Raw genomic sequence first — 25,837 nt, 5'->3', positions numbered from 1 at the left:
GTTTCTTCTGCAATTACTTCGAATATTTATTTTGGGTGTATTATAATAAATAAACATAAACTATCGTAGATATTAATATTAATTTAATATAGATAAAAGAATCAGAATAGTTAACTCTTCGTTACAATTCTCTTTAAATTTTTCAATATTTTTTAATATTTTGAATTGCATTTTATTGGACGTTACATAGTAAGTAATGCCATAAGTAATTCGAAGGATAACAATGCAGAATATTTCTTTATCACTATTAATAAAGAGTATAATATAATCTTTCAGAGCCTCAAAAATATCCTTTGGTTTCATATGATATTACTAAGAATTCTAACTGAAATCCAAAATGTTACTATAAGTAAACACATTCGTCTATCAATTTTAGTACCTCTACCTGAATTAGTAATATAGATTAATATGTATGTATGCTTGTATGCGTTGGCACTCTACAAAATTTGGCACTAATATACCTTGGAGGATAGGAAGATGAAACCCAGAAAGATATCTTTGAAATTGTAATTACTAAGAATTAAGCAGATTTTTATACTTTTCTGCTATAACTTCCAAAAATATTATGCCCAAAAACTTTAAGAATCTTTTCAACGATATTAACTTAATATTCTTCCGAATTCTTCTGAATTTCGACGCTTTTCTAAACATATTTTTTGCTTCATTTACAACACAACACTACCTTTTCGTTTTCAGATTTAAAACATTTTTATTAAATGTTTAATCACCGGATTTTCTTCCATTTTTGAAAGCTAAGGATTACGCTTAATATATATATGTAGTTCCCGAGGTGAATAAACATGTGAAATTACAGTACCATGAAAGTTAGATGATAGGTGAACCGCACAATTAAGACTTTTAATTTTGCAACGATGTCATGGAACTAAAAAAGGTTCATGTATACTATGATTAGATCATATGTAAAGCAATTTAAATAACACGACTATAATATCTGGCAATTTGATACAATCATAGACATGAAGTTATATCAAAACTATTTGAATAAAATTAATTATCAACAACATCCTAGGTTAATTAGGCAATTAATAATTAAAAAAAAGAATGCGAGAGTATTGGCATTCTACTGTTTTGTCTAATTGATCTAGAGCTACCAAATTAGACACAGATAAACTTTAAAAGTTCACAATGTTAACATAGGATAAAATGGAGGAAAGCTTAGCTAGAATTTTTATAAGATGAAAATTGTGCAGTATTGCGGCATTTATCTGAGAAAACTTCCAAATTATTATCGCGTATAACTAGTTTTTACTCGAATTTAAAATTGAAAAAAATTTCTTCTAAATTCCGTTCATTTAAGTTTTTTTTAAATTCTGATAATTTCAAAAAAAAAAATATTTATTATTTAACTTCCAACTATAACTTGCATTCTTGCAATAAAATAATTATTTTATCAAATATGTAATCATATACTTTTCTTAAAATGATTAATGTTAAGGAAGGGAGAGTCTGCTTTTTATTTACATAGTTTACGTGATGTTACAAATACCGAAAAAAAACCACAAACTTGTGATTTAAAAAATAAATTACCTGGAACAATTACATTTTCATGGCATTTGAATACACTATGAGAGATCATAGTATATAAGATAAATAGAACAGAGGAAAAGGTATTAAAATAATGCAGTTCTACTGTCTATCATAATTATTTAAAATAATATTTTGATAAAATCATGATTAGTTTATGTATTCCTAAAAGATTTAATTGAAGTTAATGACAACTAAATTTCTGGCAAATAAACTGATGACCAGATTCCCATAATAAAAAGCCTAGAGGCTTTTTTTCACATAGATATTTACTTTATAATATAATCGACCAACGCCGTCTGTAATGCTAGACGGAATTTAAAAAATCCACACATATTTTTATTTGTACAATTGTTTACTTTTTTTTGTGTGTGTGTTCAATATCATTGACGAATCAGTTAATGAATAAAAAATGCATGAATAACATTAGTTAAGGAATCATAATTTTAGTTATTTTGTTTTGCGTTGGACTGAAGCACAAATTAATAAACTGAGTCTGCAATTCTAATTTTTTTTTATATTTACGCTGGTTTACTATATTCGCACATCTCAGATCAGTTAGATTACCTTGTAATACTTTTTTTCAACATTTTTACTATTTTATATTTGTTATTGCAATTTTTCTTGAGCATAAAAATCGATTGAAATAAATTGTGTATTACTATTTATTTCGGTCGCTTTTTAAATGATTAGTTTTAATTTGAATGTCTGTGAACTTTTTTTATTCATGGAATTCTGAATCTTTACTGTTTATTTTTAATGCTTCTTTACATCTAAAATACGTTACAAATTATAATTTTTGTATTAACAAACCACTCCAGAAATGTGCATAATATTTTCTACTACAACTTTTGTTAGTTAATTAGTGACAATAAAATTTTTGTTATTGTTAACAAAGATAAGAGTACGTTGATAGTGTCTTGAATATCCGTTAAAAGATAACAGATATTCTAGACAAGCACATTTTCTAGTGTGATTAAAACTAAATTAGAACTCTTTTTATTTTGAAATGAATTTACTTTCATGAAGGATTAAGGAATTTTATATATAAAAATTAAAATTATCTTCCTTAACGCTCAAGAACTTAAAACAAAAGGAAAAGTAAAGCGAGTATATTTAATTTCTTTTCTTAAGTGTTTTCTCATATTTGCAAAATTCATTTAAGCTAGACTGAAATAAGAAGAGTTCATTAAATAATAAAAGTACTTCCTGGAATGGTACATGAATTTCTGAAACCCTGAGAGAACTTCGAAATGAAATATAAAATATTTCATATCAGACAAAAGCGAGACAGCTTTATTTAACAACATACTGCAGTTTATATCAGGCGTTCTAACACGGTAATCCTTAGAGAAATACATTCTGAGTTTTATAAAACTCACATTTATAATATAAATGCTATTCTCCAAGTAATTTTTTTTTCATTCTTTAATTGAATGCTTGAATATAATCATAAACTGAAACTTATCGTTCACATAATTTTCTCTACTACGTAGAAATTTTAACAATTATTTTTTACTATTGAAGAACATGAAAGTTTCCTCTGAATAGAATGCATAATACTAACAAATAAATTCAGTCATTTTTAAGCGTTTGTTTGAATTTTAAGGACTTTTATAGCAAGGCAGAAAATAAATTAAATATTCTTTTCATTAAAATAGATCATTACATAATGTATTTTAACAAATTTTAAAAAAATGAACAATTATTAATTTTTAAATTAAGCAATTTAGTCAGATATCTAACTCATTAATGCACGAGACCCCTTTATTTCTGATGGAATAATTGAACAATAAATATTAATTTGCTTATAGAGAAGCATGATTTAATTTAAACTATTTGTCTGTTACCGTTCATTTTTTCGTAGAAATGCTTGATCTTTTAGCTTTATTCTTAATGGTATTACTTAAAAATTATGCTTCCTGTGTTTTATAAATACAAAACATATATCAATAGAACTTTTGTCACAGTTAATGAAAAATAATTTTGTTATTCTTAACTTAAATTATATATCATATTAATGTAAAAAAATGTTAATACTTTATTAAATAAAGTGAAGTGAATATAACATTAATTTATAAACAATGGGTTAATGTTTCTTGTTAAAAAGGAGAATAATAAATTATTCCCTTCCATAAAAAGAACATTAAATGGAACTCTGTTCTATTTAGAGAATAATACATTTAGTCTTATTTCCATAATGAACAAGAAGGTACGTTAAACTATCATAACAAGTTAAACAAGTCTAAATTAAAAATATATGTGGATATTCAAATATATATTTAAAAGAATATACTTGAACTACTTAATTATATAATAAATATACTTGAAGAATATACAATTTTAGCAATACTTGAAGAATAAACAATTTTAACAGTACTTCAAGAATATACAATTTTATAAATATTTGAAGAATATAAAATTTTTTAAATACTTGAAGGATATCCAATTTTAAATATGCAGTCCTGAATTAATATATCTCATTCTCATTTAAGACCAATAAAAACTGCGCCATTAAGTTACAAAACTTAGAATTAAAATTAGAGAAATTAGAATTAGAACTTAGAAATTTGAACTTAGAATAAAAAACGCTACTTTAAAAACAAGAAGCCCTCCATCAGGCTTAAATCGGCTGTCTTCGAACAGCAGGCTTGTCCATGGCAAGTGCCATAAGAAACAACAACAACATAATTAAAAAATTTAATAACTTATGAGATACTTTATTCTAAGTTACAAAATCAGTTCTTTGTTACTTAAATGTAGATTTAAAAAGTAAAAAACACTTCTACATTTATTTTGCTTAATAAATTTGAAAGATGAAAAGCATTGGACAATCTGCCAACTTTATTTTTCCACTTATGAAAATATAATTAAAAAATTTATTTTGTATACACTTAACTACTATATATATAAGATTCAAAAAAATAATCAATTGCAGGTTTCGAGATTTTCATCGAAGTTAAAATCTTAATTTATCACTTCGACATAAAGTGAAATTCAATTTTTCTTCTAACAAAAATTGCATGCCTGCTCTTTCACAGACTGCATGATGCTTATCTTGTAAAAAATTTATAAAAACATGGAAAAAAAAGCATCTTGTAAACAGTATAAAATGAAAAAAAAGGCCCGAAAAGAAATGTTGCAGAAAATTCCAGAAGCTATCCTTCGTGTTTTTCCTCTTCTCACAATAAACCGTACTACTGAAGGATTTCAAAGGTAAAAATAGCGCCAACTGAGTTGGAAAACGCCGAAGGGCGCTGAAGATTCCAACAATTTACTTTGTCACTTTTGTGCTAAGGAAAGAGAAATGAAATAACACATTTCGGAGGCTGGAAGTGTTGTGACAGTTTTTCGCCGTGAGGGTGGTCAATTCCTGTGTTTGTTCAGCAAAACGAAAAATCGGTTAGCTTCAATGTTAAGTTGACAGCCATCCATTTACTTCAGCTTCTTTCTTCCTATTTCTGAGATGCGTTTGGTATACAGCAAAACTGACAAATCCTAAGCAAATGCGATTACTTCTGCATCTCAGTAAAGACGAAATATATTATTCTTGAATTATTAATTTTTCTAAATCAAAATTTAAATCAATAAAAAAGTAAATAATTTGTCAAAAAGTAAATAATTAGTCAAATGCAAGCGAACGTCTTTTATGTGTTACTTTTTTATGCGGCATATGAATTTCAAAGGTGTTTATATTATAACATCCTTGTAATCTTTCCTATTAGTCTACATTTGTACACTAATACAATGTATGTAATCAAAATTTAAATCATTAAAAAAGTAAATAGTTTGTCAACAGAAATAAAATTAGAAAACTCAAACGCAGTTAAACCTATTTTTGTGCGGTCCTTTTTTATTCTCGTTTTTTTAAACGGTATATCAATTCCAAAAGTGTTGACATTAAACACAATAATGTTTCCTTTTAGTGTATATATGTACACTATACATTGATACGATATATTCTATCAGTGTACATATGTACACATATGAGTTGATGTGATATGTATATACACTGATACCCTACAATGTGTATAGTTTAAATGTATTTACATATCCAAAATTCCAAAATAAAATAAATAACATATTCCCAAAGTATTCAATCAACTCAAATAACTAAATCAACTCAAATATTTTCAAATGATGAAATCAATTTTGAATCAGTTCATCACAAGATGTGCGTTTTGGAGTATGACTTTTAGTGATGAATTATGTTCATTTTGAAAAATTCTCCATGTTTAAAATGATAAATTAAATTTTAAAAAAACGTTATCATGTGTTATTTAATTATTTATTTTAATTGTAAAGCACTTTCTCATTATTTCGTAAATCTTCGGCAGATTATCTAAGTAAGACTTATTTTTTATGCGGTCCTCCTTCACAGCATATTTTTTTAATACGTTTAAAAAAAATTATTTGTTATTTAGGAAGTTTCGGAATATTTTTGTGCGATTTCTTTTATGCGGTTCCTATCTATCGCATAAAAATAATTCCACTGCATTTTTTTTTCTAAAGACAGCATTTCAAATACAAATTTTATGTAAATTTTAGCATCGATACCATCTAAGTTTACTCGTATACGACATAAAATTTAAAAAAAATCTAAATCATCAAAACCTTCGACTTCGAGATCATGATAAATCTTCACATTTCAAATTCTATCTCAGTCGAGGACATTAATATTTTTAATTGCCATTCTAATTGTCTTCAAGTGCAATAACAAGTTTTAGCTTAAGAGCTTAAGGAGTGATATTAAATTTGTGACACTCAAGTTTGCAGATCTATATAAAGTTTTGAAAAGCTGTTTATCTGCTCTAAAGTGAGCATGTAAACATGATAGACGATAAACTCAACAAAATGCATAGATGAGGACTTGTCACAGAAATTGTGATATCAAATAAGAAAAAAGAAATGACAACACTGATTTTGGCACTATAATTATAGTTCTGTATTACATCTTGGTCCTAAAAAGTTAATGAAAAGAGGTCCCTTCATATTTTTTGTTTCAGGAAGTTACTTCTGTCATTTTCGGCATTTTTTTTCACAAACAAATTATATGTATTGAATAGGAACAGCAATTTTTAAATACTGAAACATAAATTATATTCATGAAAATAATTGGAAATATTTTAAAAAGATATAATTTAATAGCAAATAAATAAAAAAAATAATATCCATTAAAAGGAGCTTTTCTACTTCGTGATCGTGACTTATTTAGTATTCACATGAAGCTTTGATTAATCATTCGAAGCAGTAGAAGGTATGCCTGTTTAGACGGACTATTATCCTCTAAGCAATACTTCAGAAGTGATTGTCACATCTTAGCTAACGATAGCTGCTGTAGGAAATCTTGTGCACATCGGCAATTCAAAATTTATATATCGGTAAATAAATTAATAAATTCAAAATATATATATTATTTACACTACATTTTACATTCAAATGCATAGTGACATTAGAAGTTTTGTTGCCTTGCACTAGAATTTTCTTTATCCTTGATATTCAAGAATTCTCAAATCAAAATTAATCACTAAAATCGGTTTGAAATTATAGAAATCTCATCCATTAGCAGAGAAAAAAATGCATAAAATAATAAAAATGGCAGACTTCAACCCATTGACATTTGCTGCAATCCAGCATAAAAAAGATGTAAATAAAGTGTGAAATAGTAACTCCATAACTAATTTTTATTCATAGTTAGTTCAATTGATAGATTTTTTGGTATACTTTATTCTCAAGCCGATAAGTCAGTCAATTTAAACATTAAAAAAAATCTAATAATGACGCAGATCAAAATGGAGGATATATTTTTAACCCATCCGGCGTTACAAATGACGTAAAATATTATATATATACTGTTTATTGAAAGGAAGCACACATTTATGTTTTTTTCTCATGATTTTCAAGCACTGTTTATAATAAATGTCAATTGTATTATGTTCTGTTACGCTTTGCAGAAGTATAACGGACTTAAAAATGCCCTGTATACATGTAAAATCTCAAAAAGAAATACGACTTTTATTTGCCTTGTATTTAAACAATTATTTAATTTCTAATTACCTCAGTTAGATAAAGCATAAATCGGGCATAGCATCTTCGAGCATAAATCGATTAATATCATCCTGGAATTATGTATTAATTATAAGATTTAACATTAAATACATGATTACAAAAAGTCTATCAATATTTTTAGTTTCTAGGATTAGCAAAACTATACGATACCAATTACATTTTTGATTGCAAAATTGTTTTTATCGAAATAGAACAACAAAATTCGATCCATATCAGAATTATTTTTTTTTCTTTCAAAAGAAAATAGATTTCATTTTGTTGGACTAGCCTCAAATGATACGGTCATCAGAATCCGGGGTTCGATAATGCCGACTCGAACGAATTCGGAAAAGAAACAAAGATTCCCCATGAACCCCACTGCGTCGGAAGTAGGTCATCCATTATTTAAAATGTTTGTTGATTGGTGCAAACGATCCTGAACGGAATAAAACGAAAGTTAATTAACAGAGTAGCTCCGGTTGAACTTTAATTGGGTTTTATTCGCTTTTTATTCGTTCATCCCTTCTGGGAATTTTTGTGAAGCGATTATGGAGATCTAACAATGGATTCGCGAGAGCAATGAGTGAAAAAATTGGAAAAATTTTTTATTGAAAGAAATCGAAACGGCGAGTTTGGGGACTTCGAATGACAAAGGATTATCGTTTTTCTATTAGTAACCGCTTCGCTAAGATCAATTTTAATTGTGTTCGGTTCTTTGCTTAACGCTTTTCACATTCTTTCTGGCTTTTACTAAAGATTAGAAGCAGATAAATGAATATCAATTTCTTACTTTAAACAAAATGTTTCATTTGTTTCAAGAAAAACTAAATCCATTCATTCAATTGGTGAATCATCTTCTTGATTATTTCAAATCAACGTTAAATTGCCTTTCTCTTATCATGTTGATAAGACTTTTACTAGAATTAACGCAAGATTTAATGCTTCATTTGAGGGCAATAAAAATCTTTAATTCTTTCGCACTGTAATTTAGAACATATTCTGAAATAAAAACTTGTTCTATAATATTTCATTGATTTTTTTAATTAGTTGTAAGTTCGATTAAGCAAAAGAGTGTTAAGATAACATATCATTAAAAAACTGATGCATTGATTATATCATTAATAATTATAAATATATAAAATGCATCGCATTTATATTTCAGAGGAATTTGAATCTGTATTTGGCAAATACAGATTATTGTACGAATGTTATTACAATTTAAATTTAAAAAGCTGGCTGCTTATTAAAACGCTTTTGGAACTAGAAAATACACTAAATAAAGAACAATCTTTATTTTGTCCGAATAGAAAGAGTATCGTCTGTATTTAAATAAGAAGTTTAACATATGCCAAGAAAAGTACTAATTTAAAAGTGAAATCTTACGTTTTCTTATTCTTAAGTTGTCCTTAAACCAGATAGAATGCACTCTGATGTTAATGTATTTATCAGTCAGAGAAATCGTGTTTCATTCCTAATTCACATCTGACTTATTTATGATTGATTATAAATTTTGTTATGCGTTATTAAAAATTCTATTCTATGAGTTTGTGGTAATGGTTTCGTTGTGAATGTTATTATGATCGCGTTTTAATTACTATTATTTATTTCTAAGTTAATGTTATTTTTAAATTATATTCAACTAAATTCTGAATTCTGTTCAGAAGTCTATTACTGCTTCTATTCTATCTTTATCATAGCTAATCCTTCAAGATTTCTATTATATGCCTTATGTCTCTATGAATACACGAGATATGTTTGGATTAAATAAATCTATGTCTTTTACTCTTGATTACATTAAATTTGGCCGAACTCAAATCTGTTTCACTTAATGTTATATGGAAGAATATTTCTTAAATTACCATTCTGCTTTAATTATTATTACTTATTTCTAAATGAGTATTAATTCTCTTATATGGTAGATTATATACTATATTATTTTAAATTCTCTTCAAAGCTCAATCATGTTATTGCTGTTATGCTACTTCGATCTTTATTAATCGTTCTTCTTTTCTGAAGACCTCTTTCATATGTTTTATACCATCTTATGGAGAAGAAACAAGCGTGAAGTGAATAAATATATGTCTTATATCTGGTTAAATAAAGTTTGGTCCATCTCAGGTATTTTCAAGTCTTCCTGTGATTGTATAGTTGATCAAGAACGCTGTATGCATCGCAGAAAACTTATTGCTTAACTGTCAGTAGGAAAATAAACATATATTTAATTAATCTCACGCATTTTCTCATGTATATATCTCATATGTATCACTCTAATCTCAAGTAAATACTTAACTAATATCACGTATTTTCAGGTTAGAGTGATATTTGGGGAATTCTACCTGTTATATTCGAGGAATTTTCTACCTCTGATTTTACAGTTGATCAAGAACGCTATATGCATTGCAAAAAACTTATTGCTTGGTTGTCAGTAGAAGAGTAAACATATATTTAACTAATTTACAGCTTTTAAACTGTAAAAAGTTTGGAAACTGAACTATAAGCATGTTTACCTGACATCCAACCTATTAGACCAAGGGATAAAATAAGCGCTTTTATGTATTTAGTTTATTCACAACATTAACCCTTCAGAACTCCCTGTTCTTTAATGCGAAAACCCACTATTTCATCGGTTTTAGAAATCCCTAACGATTTACTACCATTCCCTTCACTGGATGTCACACGCCCCCCCCCCAAACAAAGTTCCAGTCACACATTGTTAAGGATGCCTATTACATGCTTCATCTGATTAACTTTCGGAGCTATTTCTGTGCCAACGCCTCCATTAAAGCTAATCTTATCAAGACCCAGTTTGTCAATTGAGATCGATAAACGAGTTTTGGTCAGTTAACTGAGCCCATAAACGAAAAGACCAGTTTTAGAAGGTAAAGTCTTTATCACTGTTTGAAATCAGATCCGTTAGAATGCAAGCAAACAATGTCGCTTTTACGAGAAACAGAAAGAAGTATCCGGGTTTGAAAATCTGGGCGAATGTAATGTTATGTCTATTGACACATGACAAATTGCAGTAAAAATCTGCTTTTGTTTAATGGCACTTTTTAGAAATAAATACATTATTTTCATTTAAAAATTAAAAAATATATAAATAAATCGTAAAAATATTGATACAACTGAAATTAGAAATGACAGTAGAAAGTTTTGTTTGAATTTAACTTTATTCACATTTTGAACGAAAGTTTGTTTGAATTTAACTTTATTCACATTTTGAACGAAAGTTTGTTTGAATTTAACTTAATTCCCATTTAAAAATTTCCTTTAATTTATGTGGTCATTGCATTTTAAACATATGCAAGTAACAAGCCGTTTTCATCATAGACATGCATATTTTTTCGTAATATCTCTCAGAATAAAAATATATAAAATAAGAAATCTTTATCAAAAAGTTTTATAATCTTATAATAGATATAATGATTTTATAATAAAACAATAAATGTTTCTTTTAGCAAAAAATTTCCGACAACATTGTTACGATATTGTACGACATTAAAAATATCGAATAACATCGCTGAGATATCGTACATTATATGGTCTTATTTATGGTTAACGCAATGTTATTTAACAAAAAGAAACATAAATAAATATTATAATTAAATCTTAACAAACATGAATCCAAAGAATTATTAATTAATAAAAGAAAATACTCACAGAATGCCTTCCTTATCGCAATTTCAAATGAATTATTGATTTAGCAATTTTGTGATATCATTCATGAATTGTTGAACGCTGCGATTGACGTTCAGCGCAACGTTTCTAACCAATTGACCCACGTAATAAGCATTCTATGTTTACATTTTTGTTGAACAAGGGGGGAACTTTTAGGAGATCAAATGAATTAACGCACACAAAAATTATTTTGATCCTATTCAGAATCCCAAAAATTGTTTATTTTGCCAAAATAATAAGTCTAAAATGATCAATCTAATTTAAGATTCCGTCTTAATTAATGAAATATTTTGTCATTATTTTTATGCATATTGTTATGTTTGATGTCATTATTGTTATGCATATATATGTAATTTGTGAAACTATAAATTTGTTTTTAATTTTTCTAAAGATATGTATAAAAATTAGTAAATTTCAGAAGTTAGTTATTTATAAAATTATTTAAAAATTTATCTCTGTAGAGCTATACTATCTTATAAGCAGATATATCTTCTTAAGCTGTACTGGTATATAATTATCAATCTAAATCCAGTGGTAAGTCAAGTTTATAGTACGACAACAATTCCAGTGGATAAAGTGGATGAATAATGTGTAATTAGTTTAAATTGAAAAATTCCAAATATAGTAAACAAATCAAAATTATATTCAAATCTATATTCATAATAATATAGATTTGAATATAATTCTATTTATGTAATTATATTCAAAATTATATAAAAATTATATCAAATATTATTCAAAATAATAGTAATCAAATTATATGAAATAAATTGTCTTAAATGATATTTATTTAATATCTTGGTACTTTTTCCATACTTTCGTCGGATAGGAGAAAAATATATTACATCTATACCAATACAAACAATGACGCAATGAATTGAGGATTTTATATTTTCTAATTTTGCTTTATCATCAACTGTAATATTCTTTTTTTTAATTCTTAGAAGCAAGGGAATAAATAGCAAAGCTTTCATATTCCCAGAAAATGCGCAGTGTATAGAACCGTTTCGAGTTTGAAATAAATGGCATGCATATACAGATATTTTAAGACCAGTTTCTAAATTCAAATATTATTTAATATGCACTTTTAAAGTAACCAAACAGTAGAACTGTCGATTCATTTGATTCAGCAAATTATTTCTGAATTCAGCATTTTAAGTATTAGGGCATAATTATACATCTTCGATGCGTTAATTTTCGAAATGCTTCTTGCACAAAGATGTGAAGGAAAATAAGCATTTTGTATCAGAATTTCTTCTTTAATATTACTGAAATATTGACTTTAAATTTACGATATAATTAATGTTTTAGCTCACAAAGCACGGTATTAAATGGAAAGACTGTGTGATTGATTCACAGTTAATAAATTATTTGTAATAATTAGTTTTAAATTCATTTGCAATAATGCAAATATGCAACTTTGTTTTCCTGATAATTTGATGAGCATATTAAAATTTTTAAGTCAATGTCATTTATCTGGAGAAATATTTTTAACTGTTGCGATTTGATGAATAATAAGCTGCACAATATGTTTTTTATACAAGATATTGCTGATTCTTAAAAAGTATTATTTTCTTGAAGTAAAAATAATTCTTGTACTTTTTCCAATGTTAAAAAAAAAAGAAAGTCGGTATTCTCGCGAAAGAGCAAATTCATCCTTTTTATGGATATTACTTTATCCTCATTTCCTTCCTATATTGTAGTAAATAAATCTACAAAGAGTCACTCAAAATTCTCAGCAAAGATTAGGTTTTGCAGCTGACATACATTTACATTATATATGATATGTAAAGAATCGATTCTGTAAAGCTGAGTTTTACAAATATCATCATCAGTTAATTAAAAAAGCTCAAATTTATAAAGTCTTATTCTTAAAAATTCTCTATTTCCAGAAATTGTTTCAAACAAATAAAACATCCTGCTAGTATTTTGGAAAAAGCTTGAGATTAAGCTAAAATGGCTTTCGAAAATTTAATCTGAAGCGACAATTACATGAGCACAATCCTTAATTACAGGTCATTCGCGGCTTATTTCTTAACCTACGTCATTAAATTTACTCGAAAAGTAGTTTCCTTTCTAAACTAGAAAGACTAACCAGCTACATAACAAGCGTTCACTTATAATAGCTAGGAATAAGGGCTCAGAACCACCTTTATTTTCCGTTTTACGGACACTAACCCCCATTGCAGAACATCATCTGATAAAGTTTAGTGCCTAGCCGGCATCGATTATCTTTAAACTGCATCCCATTAAAGACAATATTATTTACGAATGCGATTTTTACTCCACGTCCTTTGGTCTTAATTTTATAGATCGGTCTCACATTATTCAGAGATGATGTCGCAATGTTATCTGATAATCTATTCAAAGATTGATTTTCAATTCGAGGTGTTTGTCTTTGTTCTGAAAAGAGAGTTTTACTTCTTAATTTTTCCCTCACTTAGCGAGTTTGACGATAATTTCTTTTATGAAAAGATTTGCTGCACGCGGTGTCTCTTTATTCTCCATTACTGTCTTTTGATGCTTGGCGAGTTTGGATTTTTTTTCAATGGTAGAATTCCACCTAATTATGAAAATAGAAAGTGGGAGGAGATGGCAACGAAAAAATAAAACTAGGCTTACAAGACACCGTTAGAATTTAAATACCTTTGGATGACTTTAACAACCATCGTTCGGTCGGTTTTATTCGGTTACGTGAGGCTATAAAAGACAACCATAACATTAATAACAACTGTGCTATACTTTGGCGAATAGATTAAGTATTTAACAAAATGGCTCGCTTTGTGTGTTTTGGATGGGCTAAGTTCTTTGTTAGCGCAGCCATTTAGAAGTCACACGTACAATGTACAAATTCCCAGCAGCGTTATTAACTATATTTTATACATTTACAGAAGAGAATTTTTACTCGCTTCCATTTAAATAATGAAATTAGCGGTCATAATTGTAGTTTTCCGCTTGTTAGCATTTCAGCAAGGAATTGTTAGTCTTTGATTAAGTCGCTCAGAGAACAAGAGTGGATAATATAGTTAAAAGACTCCAGAGGAAATAGGGCGTTTGATTGTGGAGTTGAATTGGAACGGAAGTTCCTCATTGAGATAGATTCAGTTATCTAAATGCATGAGAAAAATTAGCCGACGTAATCAAATCTGCTAAAATAGCACATATTATCGAATTGGAAGGTAATTTTATAGACAGATAAAGGAGATGTGAACATCATCAACAATAAAATACAAAATGTAATTATCATATTTTGGAGCATGATGCATTTGCTATGTTAAGACTGGTTATAAAATCAAGTCTGAAAGAATAGTATCTTGCTTTGCTAAAATAATGCACGGATCTTAAGAAGATAATAAATCAATTTATGCATATATTATGTATAATTACAATGATATGAGTAAGTCATATCGACAACTGTGGTAAAATATATATGTTTATACATATCTCAGTTATCATATCAAATCATTAAATATATATGCTTACTCATTTATTCAGAATTTAAAATTAAGGAGAAATGAAAAAAAGTTTTAAAAAAAATGAATTATAACCTTATACTAAATTCATTAGATGTTTTTATATTCATAATTAAATAATGCAGAATTATTATCAAAGTAATCATATACCTGCAACATTTTTATATAAAAATAAAACAATCAAATTGTTAATTAATTATGTTATTATCAAAATGATTTTTGATTATCTTAATTAATATTCAGCTCAGAGATTTCCTCTTGTTAAAAAATAATTAAACGTACCATTTTAAATTCAGTCTCTAATAATGATAGTGATGCCACAGTTTTTCAAATCTTTATTGAAAGTTGATTTTTTAATACCCAAGGCATTCACCTCAAAGCAATAGCAATTCACATGGCCTCCTATTGCTTAATAAAGATTCACATACTAATTTATTTATTTTTTTATCATGTGAGAACATGATGTTTTGGGTTGAGGTTTTGGAAGCCTCAAAATACCAGGGCAATATATTGAACAATACAATATTCACGTGATCATTCCAACCTGTTTAAACCGGATTTTCACACAAAAAAATTTTTCTGGCTTAGAGAAAAAAGTTTTGGAGCTCGACCAATTTTGAGATGGGAAAAAAAAAACAAAAAAACCTTATCGTTTTTCTAAATATCGACGCATGCGTAATCTGATAGTCACGCGATTGTTTCGAACCGGTTTAAACTGGTTAATGATTTAAATTAATTATGATAAATGACTTAAAAATGATAATAAGCTCACATGATACCGTAAAAATGATGACTTAAAAACTCACAATGATGACTTAAAAATGATAATAAGCTCACAATTTGAAATTTATGGTAGCAGATTTCAATTTTATTTATTTATTTATTTATTTTTCTTTAATTCCATAAGATTTTAAACGTCTAGTTTTAATTCTTTTTTATGTTTTTATTATGATTCTTTATATTTTTTTACAATTTTACCACTAATTGCTATGACTGATTGAACTTGAAATATATATTTTTCTTTGTTACACATTGGATACAAGAAACAAGATAGGGGGATTTGGTGAAGTACAGCCTATTTATTGGCTCTTATGCAGTAAAACTTCAAACCAAATCAAAACAAAAGTAATAAAATAAGAGCAACATTGTTTTGCAATAAGACCCTAACAACCGTAATCGGTAAAAGTATATTTAATTCAAATTCATGTTCAACTATTAAGGATCACATTTCTGGCTTATTTTCATTCCGCCCAAAATATAAACCAAGATGTCTCTCAAACTTCAAATCCTTCATTCTACCACCAGATCACTCGGGTTTCATACATTAGGGATATTGAAAGCTAAATCGATTCCCGGGGACCCGATTGTCTTGCTTGATTGGTTTCACTTGTTGATTTTAAAATTAACAGATTGGTTATTTGGGTCAAGCAATCCTTCCGCATCAGGAAAACATAAATCTAACAACAAATGGGAAATAATTCTCATTTTCTTTTTACTTTTATTAAATGTGTTTATTACACAATCGCGCAAGATGAATACGTTATTTAAATATACCGAATACATATCAATAATCTGATCGTTAAATCTCTTAACTGATCGTTAGATATCTTTTAAAATTTCATGATCGATAAATTCAAGCCGATTAATTATTTCAATCTTTTTTTTATTTATTTATTTTGCTAATTGCGTTTTAAATCTAACACTTAGGAATTTGGAGTATTGATATTTTTAGTAAAATAAAATTATTTGGAATGATTTGAGTTAAATAATTGTCATTTTTAGAATATTTATTATTATTTTATTAGAAGTTTGGTGAGAAATTTTGATTGACAAATCTGTACCATTTTTTAAATAAGGGTCAATTTTTTTCTTTCTGACTATATAAGTGATTTTTTTTTTATCTCTGAGCAAAGAAACTATATCACAGACAAAAAAAAATATCTTAAAAAATTACCTTAAAATATAAAATTTTGCATGATTTCATTAAAATCTATGTCTCCTGTGAAGAATTTAAAAAAAAATCATAAGATTTGAATATGTAAAAGTCAATGATCATAATTATTGCTTTTCTTTCATTTCCTAAAATTATTTACTTCATTTTTCTAAACATCACATTTAAAGGCGTTTTTTGTCATTTCGTAATTCTCTAACCATTCCAAATCACTCTTTATGTATTAATTTCTTTTTATTTAAGCCGAAAAAATGATAAAATGAGTTTTTTTAATACTCTTTTCTTATGCATTTTCATAATTGAGCAAAAAATAAAACTATCGAATTATATGCTTGAGATTCCTCTTAATGTTTTTTTTTCCCTATTAGATACAGAAATGAAAATTATATTATAGAGCCGATGATTCTTGTGATGTAAAAAATGAATTAATTAGAGTAATTAAAAGCGATGAATTGCTGAAATATTCTGCTACATTTTTATTTATCGTTGAATTTTTTATTTATTTATTTTTTTCTTAAAATACAAGCATCTACAGTAGCATACTTTCAGTTTAAACAAATGACACCTACCACGAGACATTCCTTTCTATAAAGTTTTAACAGTGGTACATTTTCTAGACAATATTATTTTTACTGTCAAAGTCCTTAATCTATTAATTTAGAATTCATTATTTGTGTTGATCTGTCAATTAGCTTTTTTAATCACTTCCTCTGATAAATACAACCCATTTCTATTTCGGGAAAGGCATTTTAAGTACTTTCTGATAAGTTATTCTAAGATCATAAATTACTATATGTATATATATTAATTATAGACTTAAAAAAATGAGGAATTGAGCACAAACAGTTCGATTATAGTGACAGAATGTCTCAACATAATAGCCCTGTCGAATTGCTCTTTGACAAGGAAAAAATACATACCTTTATAAAAATAATATATAAAAAGTACAAATTTTATTGGTTAAAGCTGCAAAATTGGTTATCCAAAATAGGACTTTGAATTTGCATTCGGATAAGTTGGCAGATAGGGGGAGAGAAAAGGAATATAGAAACAGTTTTGCATTCAAATACAAATCTAATAAATCAGAGAAAAAAACTTTTAAATTAGAAAGATGTAAGTAATTAAATAAGGAGAAAATATAAAAAAAAATCGAAATATATATATATATATATATATTTTTATTTGAGCTAAAATTTTGGAATTCTACTAAAATAGCGGCAAAAGGGATTCATTAATCCGAAAATAATCATAAACAAAAAGAGTTGCTTTTCAGTTTTAATCAGTATCATAACGGTCGATTTTTGGAAAATAGTAAAAGTTTAGTTTAATTTAGTTTAGTTATATTAACAGCCCGTTTTAAAGCAATACTATGGCTATTTTGGTACGGACGTCGTAATTTTGAGCCTCGGTCAAATGGCGAGGAAGACACCTGAGCTAGCACCCCTTCTACAAACTTCCGCACTTCATCAATGGGAGGGCGTCTGGCTCCCATTGATGAAGTGCACCAGACCAGCTTAGACGGCAGTTCTTTGGTGGAATCAGGCCTTTAACTTGAAACCCTCGGCTCCGAAGTTGAGACATTATCATTAGGGTGAGAAAGTGGTACAAATAGAATTTAAAGTTAATATTTTGTGTTAATTACTAAGCCTAAAATAATTTCGATACTCGTTGCATTATTATTTAATGATTTTGTAGCACCAGGCACTGTATATAAAATTTTTTTCTCATTTCCAAATTGGCAAACACAGCTCTGAACTTACAAATTTTCGAATGATATATCAAGGTCCAAACTAAGAAAACTATTCCAGATACACAAGCTCAATAACTGTAGCTGTTAAAACTGTTTTATGCATTAGTTTTCACATTTTGATACTTTTCATGAAAAATTATTAGTCCTAATCTTGGTTTTACATAAATGTTGGTGTATGAAAAGGGCAATGCATAAAGATTTGTAGCAATCCAAGTACATTCAACCTCGAATCTTAAAAGAAATCTGAAAAGAATTACGTGAGGCAGGTACAGATTTCGCTAACTTCCTGTATTTTTAAACTACGGAAATCTTCCTAAGGCGATTCTATCCCAAATCAAAATAAATTTAGTAAATATTTGTAAATAAATTTTGTATTTCGTAAATGTTCAAATTAATCAAGAAAATCAGTAAATATTATCTTTTAATTACAATCAGTAAAAATCAGAAAATCAATAAAAGTTTCAACCATATGAGAGAAACCCTGATTAGAAAATATCGTTTATTTTAGCTAATCACTAGAAAAGCTTCGATACCATTAAATTTATTAGAACGTCTCAAATATGAATCTATTTCCAATGCGAAAAATTAAATTAAATAGCATCCAAACAATTGACGTCTAGAATATTATCATTTTAATATCGAAACCCCAAAATGACGAAACGCAATTGCATTCTTCACAATGAAATTTTTTAAAGAATACCGATGTGGTTTAAAATAATTTAGAGTTAAATTGCAACTGATTTTTTTTAGGAAAGGTTAAAAATAAATCAGATTACCAATTATGTTATCATTAAAATATTTATTGAGAATTACAATAAAAAAATAAAATTGGAAATGAAAAATCATGTTCGGAATTCAGTCTGAATAATTCAAAGAAAAGAATACAGTCATAAAATAGAAAAAAACATTAATAATAAAATCATCGTGAAATTAAATAGATCCTTAGTAAATTAAATCAAAATTCAATCATAAAATCTTAAATAAATAAAAATTGTTGACAATCTGCTAATTTAAGTTACTCAATAAATCAGATTAAATGATAAACATGATACCGGAACCGAATCTTCAATTCTATAGCATCGTAAGCAAAGGCTTTTTAGTTTTCAAGTTTCTGGGTTCCATCAGGACAATTTAAAATGCAATTTATTTAATTCGCTGAAGTAGAATACAAAAGAGATAATTAATTTTTTCTCCTAAAATCGAAGTGCATTTGAACTTGCTTTAATGAAACCATTGTTCGAAGGAAAATTATTCAGCAATTTAGATAATAATAAAATATTCTCATTCAAGCGAATTTTAAATCATATTAGAGAAAATATTCAAAAATAATAAACGCATTTCATGAGTTTTTCCTTTATCAGAAAGTTGTTGAAGCTTGAAATTGAAGAACTTAAATCACTTTTTAAAAAGAATGCTGAATCTTGATATTAATTCAATTGTTTGGCACTCCATTCATTAATTAATTGGATCCCATTCTAGGTAAATTCTTAAAACGTAGAGGTAAATAAGACATTAAAAAAAATTCATTAAATGGAGCCAATGAGGTTTAAACATTTAAATTCATTTCAATCTTCAAACATCTCCAGGTTATTCATTGAAATCAATGAAAGATTAATTCTCTCTTTTCTTAAGACTCATCATTTATTAATTAACAAATTCTCACTTTCTTCCAAAAAAAAAAAAGAAAAAAAAAAAAAAAAAAAAAGAACGGAATATTAAAAATTAGAAGAGAAAATTCTTCAACAAGTAAGAAATGTGAGTGAATTAATTAAATATATAATTAATTTAAAAGCAGAATAAGCTTGTCATGAACAGAAGGTAAAAAGAGAAGGAAAGAAGAAGGAAATGTAAGACGGAGATAGAAATGAAAAGTGTAGCAAATAGTATTTTCTAGAAACACAAGTCTAATGATCTTTTTGCTCAACCGTCTGAAGTTATAGAGTTGAAAAATGCAGATAATTTGCTACTGATTGCAATGAAGTTGTTTCTTTCCATTTTTCTGTAGGACCTCCTATCTCTCCCGCTCTGTCTCCACATTACCAGATACACGCAGAGTCACTTGTGGTTTCACATCATTAGCATTGATCTATTTAAGCAAAGAAAGATAATTAAGAGCGGGAAAATTTTAACCGTCAGGAAAAGCTATTCGGAATTTTCATTCTTTAAATTTTCGCCTAGACAGGTTTGTCATTATCCAGTTACGGCAGTTGCTGATTAACAATGTAGCCTTCCGTTTTTAGCAAACAAAGTGTGTTGTGAAAAGCAATTTTTCGGGAAAAAAACGGAGATACGGTGAAACACCTTTTGGAGTTAATAATTTACTTGGACACATTCCGTTGAAAATAAATTTCGAAAGCATTGGAAATGAATTTATTTTTGTAAAAATTATGCGACAACACCGTGAATAATTAAACGTCTGGAAAATTTTTTGAGGAAGAATTCATTAAAGGAGAATTTTCGTTGAATGTATTACTTACTGCCCGTATTTTAAAAATGGGATAAAAGTTTTAATCGCCTACTTTAAATTTTAATGTTCCAGAATAATTTACTGTTTTAAGAATATACTATATAAATATTTTTATACTAAGAGATATATTATTTTCCAAAGTACAGCTTTCTATCATGTATTATCGTGAATTGCTGTTGATTCATTTTTAATTTCAGTTTGCTGTCTTTTATTTTTAAATAGAGTGAATTACCTGTATAATTTTATAGCTGTTTTAAAATCTTTCTGTTTATCGAAAGTCAGCATGGATTTGTTAAAAGATTGTATGGTTTAAATATGTTGCTGTTTAAAGTTTTTCGTTGGTTCAGGTAGATAAATAGCTAGTATATTCAAACTACTTTATGTGAAACTACTTTTAGTGTGAGATTAGTAATTATCATTTCACTTTTAATACAATTTCGATTTATTTTTTTAAAAAGAATAATGTAAGTTGACTCAGGCTTTCATAAATATTTTTACTGAGACTTCATTTTATTAATATCTGTTTCATATGTATGTAAAACAAAATTACATATTTCATCTAGCACTTAAAACAAGGCACTCAGAAAAATAATTGCATCAGCTTTAATAACAACTTCCTCTAATAAACTAAAGTCAGTATAATTCTTCAGAATAATAAGGAAGGAAATGTCATTGAACTTATAAACAAATGAAACATAGCATTATCAACAAAATGGTAAAATATCATTGATTCTTTTTTGTATATGTATGCATATAAACAATGAAAATTGCGTTATATAAACAACCAGAGGAGCAGGGGGTCTTCTCAAAACTTTCTCATGAATTCTACTAAAGGTAGTATTTTTTGTCTGGAATACGAGAATTACATGAGGTTGTAAAGGCAAACAAGTGCGAGTGTTTGGACTTTTATTTCTAGACTCCTGAATATGAGAGTTTTGTGCTTCGTGATATGTATTAGAAAACGGCATATGCATCTTGAACACCTTTTCAATTAATCTTACCAAAATAACTCACATATAGTATTGGGTGATATTAATACAATTGTGATTAATTTAGAATTTTTGCTTGAGGTGTTCACTAATTAGTCAAAATATACTGAAAATGAGATGAAATTGAAATTTACCTTAATACTACGCCTTGTTTCTTCTTGGGTCTTTTATGTGAGAAAAAGAAAATCTTTAATATGAAAGGTTTATTGAAAAGATATTTGTAGAAAAATTTCTTTGCTATGGAACATGTTCCACGGGGGGAACGGGCACCTCGTCATTGAGGATGAGAACTTCTGGCATGGTGGTTGGTTCTCGCCACCCTAGTGGGTACACAAAAAGGTGCGGACTAGACGTACTTCTTTAGGGAAGGGTTGTACCGTGGCCGGTAATGATTCATAGGACTCAACCACAGCTCCCACCAGTGTTGTTTTTATGGTGGTCTGGTCATTCAGATATTTCCGTGCGTCTTCCGGCGGGTCGGAGTCAACAGTTTGCGGTTGCCATAGAAAAACAATTTTGTATATTGAACTAATGTAACTAGTTGTATTTTATCAAATAGCAAGGAGTGAAAGTTTGAAAAGAGGTTTCCGTAAACACCATCTCACAACGATACAAAATTAAGAAATTAGTTTCATAATGCCTCATATGTAGCACATAATTGTAATGTGGATTAAAACCGTTTATCCTCAGTTATGCAATAATTAGAAATAGAAGACTTCAAATAACAATAGAATGAAGTTGAATTACTCTTCAGATTTATTTCTTGTTTTGTCTTAGACCTCTCTTTAGAACAAAAAAAAATCTTGAACACCAAAGTTCAGAAACAAAATATCTTTTGGATAATCCTTTTACCCCCTCACACCATAAAGTTACCAAAAACTCCAACAAATTAATTTCTATCTCTAACAATCTTAACCCCATCCGCCGCTAAATCCCACTCTTCCCATCGCCGGCACTTATTTATCTCTAGCTTAAGAATGAAACAAAGATGAGTTTATAGATCCCTTTCCATCGCGTCAGCCAACAAAGGGAATTATGTGATTTCGAGGTCAGCGATTCGCCTTCTGCGGATAACTGGAACAAAATACCAAAAAGAGGTATTAAAAAACAAAAAAAGAACTTTATGAAACCTCGCCGGCCAACCATGCTAAGGGGATGGCGTGGAGAGTGACGCTCAATGCATTTAACGTTAAAGATTTTTAGAGGCCACGCACTCTAAAGCAAAGAGCTGGGATTAATGGAATTCAATCGCTCCCAGCAGAACTCTTAAGCCGATTGAAGGACATGTTACTTTATTACGAAATCCGCGGTGGCAATAGACAGAAGGGAGTTGAGGGTAAAAATAGGAGGATAGTGTAACTAAAACGTGAATAAAAAAAAATAAAAAAAGATAAAAAGAAAAGAAGAAGCGAGGAAGTAAGTAAGCAGAGAACAAAATAGCAAGAATGGGTGTAATTTCCGAGCTTAAGTATTTCATTCTAGAATGGTGGCAACAAAGAAGTGGAACTGATATTGTTGAAATAAGTTTCTCTGTTTTATTCATTTTTTTTTCTGCCGTCTTTTTCCGTTTTGTTTGAGTTTTGACCGTTCAAAAAGCCTCCCCTTTTTCTATTTTTGCTTCTTTATTGGCCATTTTTTTTTCACTTTGGAGATTTTTAAGCTATTTTTTTTTTCATTATTTGAGAATGAACAGTATGTGTTGCATATTTCTGAATGTGCTAAAAGAAAGAATATTTTATTCGTTTTCTATAAAAATTTAATCCAATACATCTGGCGAAATATACTTGACTAGTATTTCTAGAAAAGATAGAAATAAAAACGTATAAGATAAAACTTATCCTCTATGGATCATATCAGTTAATCGATTTCCGTTGAATTCCAGAAATAAATGCGCACATTTTTTTTTCTATTTACTAATGTATATGTTTAATAATGTTTTCTGTCTATTTACTAATGCATATATTTTAGAGAACGATTTCTAGTTTTCTTTAAATAAGGACATAAAGAAAAATGTTATTCTTTCAAAAATTATAAAAATGTATTTTTTAAATAAAAAAAATAATAATAATTTTCTTGTATGTGTTTCAACTATTTATATTTGCTTACAACCTCCTTCAAATTTAGAACGATTTAAACTAATCAAAATGTGAAACTGACATTAAAATTTTTTTCGAAATTCACTATGTTAAAGAAAATTTGCCTAAATAGATTTTTTATAGATTACCTTTCTCATTGTTTAATATTAACGTTCCAGTTAATTCAAATGGGATCCGATCTTGATAAGCTTTTTGGTGAATGTTATAGCGATAACAGAGCTCTATGTAAAATATGTCCATTGATTATATCAACATAATATATTATAGGCCACAAATAATTTGAAAGTTTCAGATGTCAAATTTCAATGCCTAATTTTCCATGATATCTTCCTTACACTATTCATAAATCTTAAATTGAGGACTCCAACCCGCCTTGAAGCACACTGAAAAAACTAGAATGATCTGACAGCCGCAACAGCAACAGTAGAAGGAACTATGGTTGACTCCTAAGGACCATCACCAACCAAGATTCAACCCTTTCCTTGGGAAGTACTCTCCATCATCGACGAGAAGTAGCCAATCCCCACCAAGCTGGCGGGAACCAATCCCCATACCGGTAGCTTCCCATCCTCATTTTTGAGGTGCCCCAATGGGAGATCCTTACATTAGAGACGACAACTAATAATTTTAATACTTAATAATGCTTTTTTTTATTATTTCACACCAATTTAATACTTTTTAGATATCAGATTTGGCAACATGAAATATCCATTTCGTAAGACGATTAGCAACATGTATCTAGATTAAATTATTTTTTTACTAACGGAATTTACTGGTAAAGTATTGAGTACATTAATGGACTATAAAAAAGTATATTACAAATTTAGGACAAAAAAAAACCTATTGTCTCTCATTTCTTGGCTATTAGTTGAAAAGTTCATATCCAAGATCAATTCTTTTCATTTTCGCGCCATCTGAGTTCACTAGCCACGTAGGGAGAGCAGAAATAGTAAATGATAACCACAAATTTAAGACAAAATTTCTTTTACCTCTCATGTTTATTGGTTGAAATTATTCCTTTCCGAGATAGATTCTTTTCTTTCTCACTACAGTAACTTTAGTAACTTTCACTAGCATTTAAACAATATATTATACTGAATGTATTACATTGGAATCTATATCCTTGCCATGAGGTCTTTACAGTTGCAGTAGTACAACAAAAATAGAATAATCAGGATTGTTAAGTCTATCTCGTGGTTAATGAAGTTAATTATTTGTGCAAGTGTTGCATAAATTATTAAAAAAATATTCACGCAGAAAGAAAATTAATCTATATTGTTGTAAAAGAGTGACACAAAAAGTTCCATAATGAATAAAACAAATATTAATAATAGAAATTTATAATTGCTCATCCTAATAATAATTTTTGTATTAACATTGTGTCGCCATACCTATGAAAGCTCAATGCAGTTGCGAGATTTCATTGTAGTTAATTTAATTAAGTTGAGCAGTTCAACTGAATTACTAAGAATACTTCTTTAAAAAGAATTTTAAAGGAATTATCTAAGCAAATTTGAGTTAAAGTAAGTAGTCATTATAATGTGAAAAATGAATAAACAATCAAGATTTTTTATTTTTGAAGGGATTCTAAAGTGTCAGTATAACTGATATTAAATTAATATTTTTATCATCATGGTCCTTTAGAATTCACAGCAATATTCACTTAATTTACAAGTATTTTTTTAGCTTTTAAAAGATGTTTATTGTTAAGTAAATAGAATTTAAGCAAATAGTATATTAATTGAAACAACATTATATCAGTGCTATTTTAAGATTTTTTTAATTCTTAAAATGTTTTTCTATGCACATGCAAATACTATAAGAGTGTAGATTTCTAAAT

The 25,837-nt window shown here is 28.0% G+C and overlaps 1 protein-coding gene across 2 annotated transcripts in view; it reads right to left on the bottom strand.

Annotated features, from left to right (window-relative positions):
* LOC129980966 (B-cell receptor CD22-like) overlaps positions 1 to 25,837 on the bottom strand; it is a 679,794-nt gene that overhangs the window by 86,727 nt on the left and 567,230 nt on the right. The window lies entirely within an intron of this gene.

This window comes from Argiope bruennichi, chromosome 1 (assembly GCF_947563725.1).
Source record: "Argiope bruennichi chromosome 1, qqArgBrue1.1, whole genome shotgun sequence".
NCBI classification, from domain to species: Eukaryota; Metazoa; Arthropoda; class Arachnida; order Araneae; family Araneidae; genus Argiope; species Argiope bruennichi.
The sequence above is the reverse complement of the archived record's forward strand: the minus strand, read 5'-3'. Positions and strand labels throughout refer to the sequence as shown.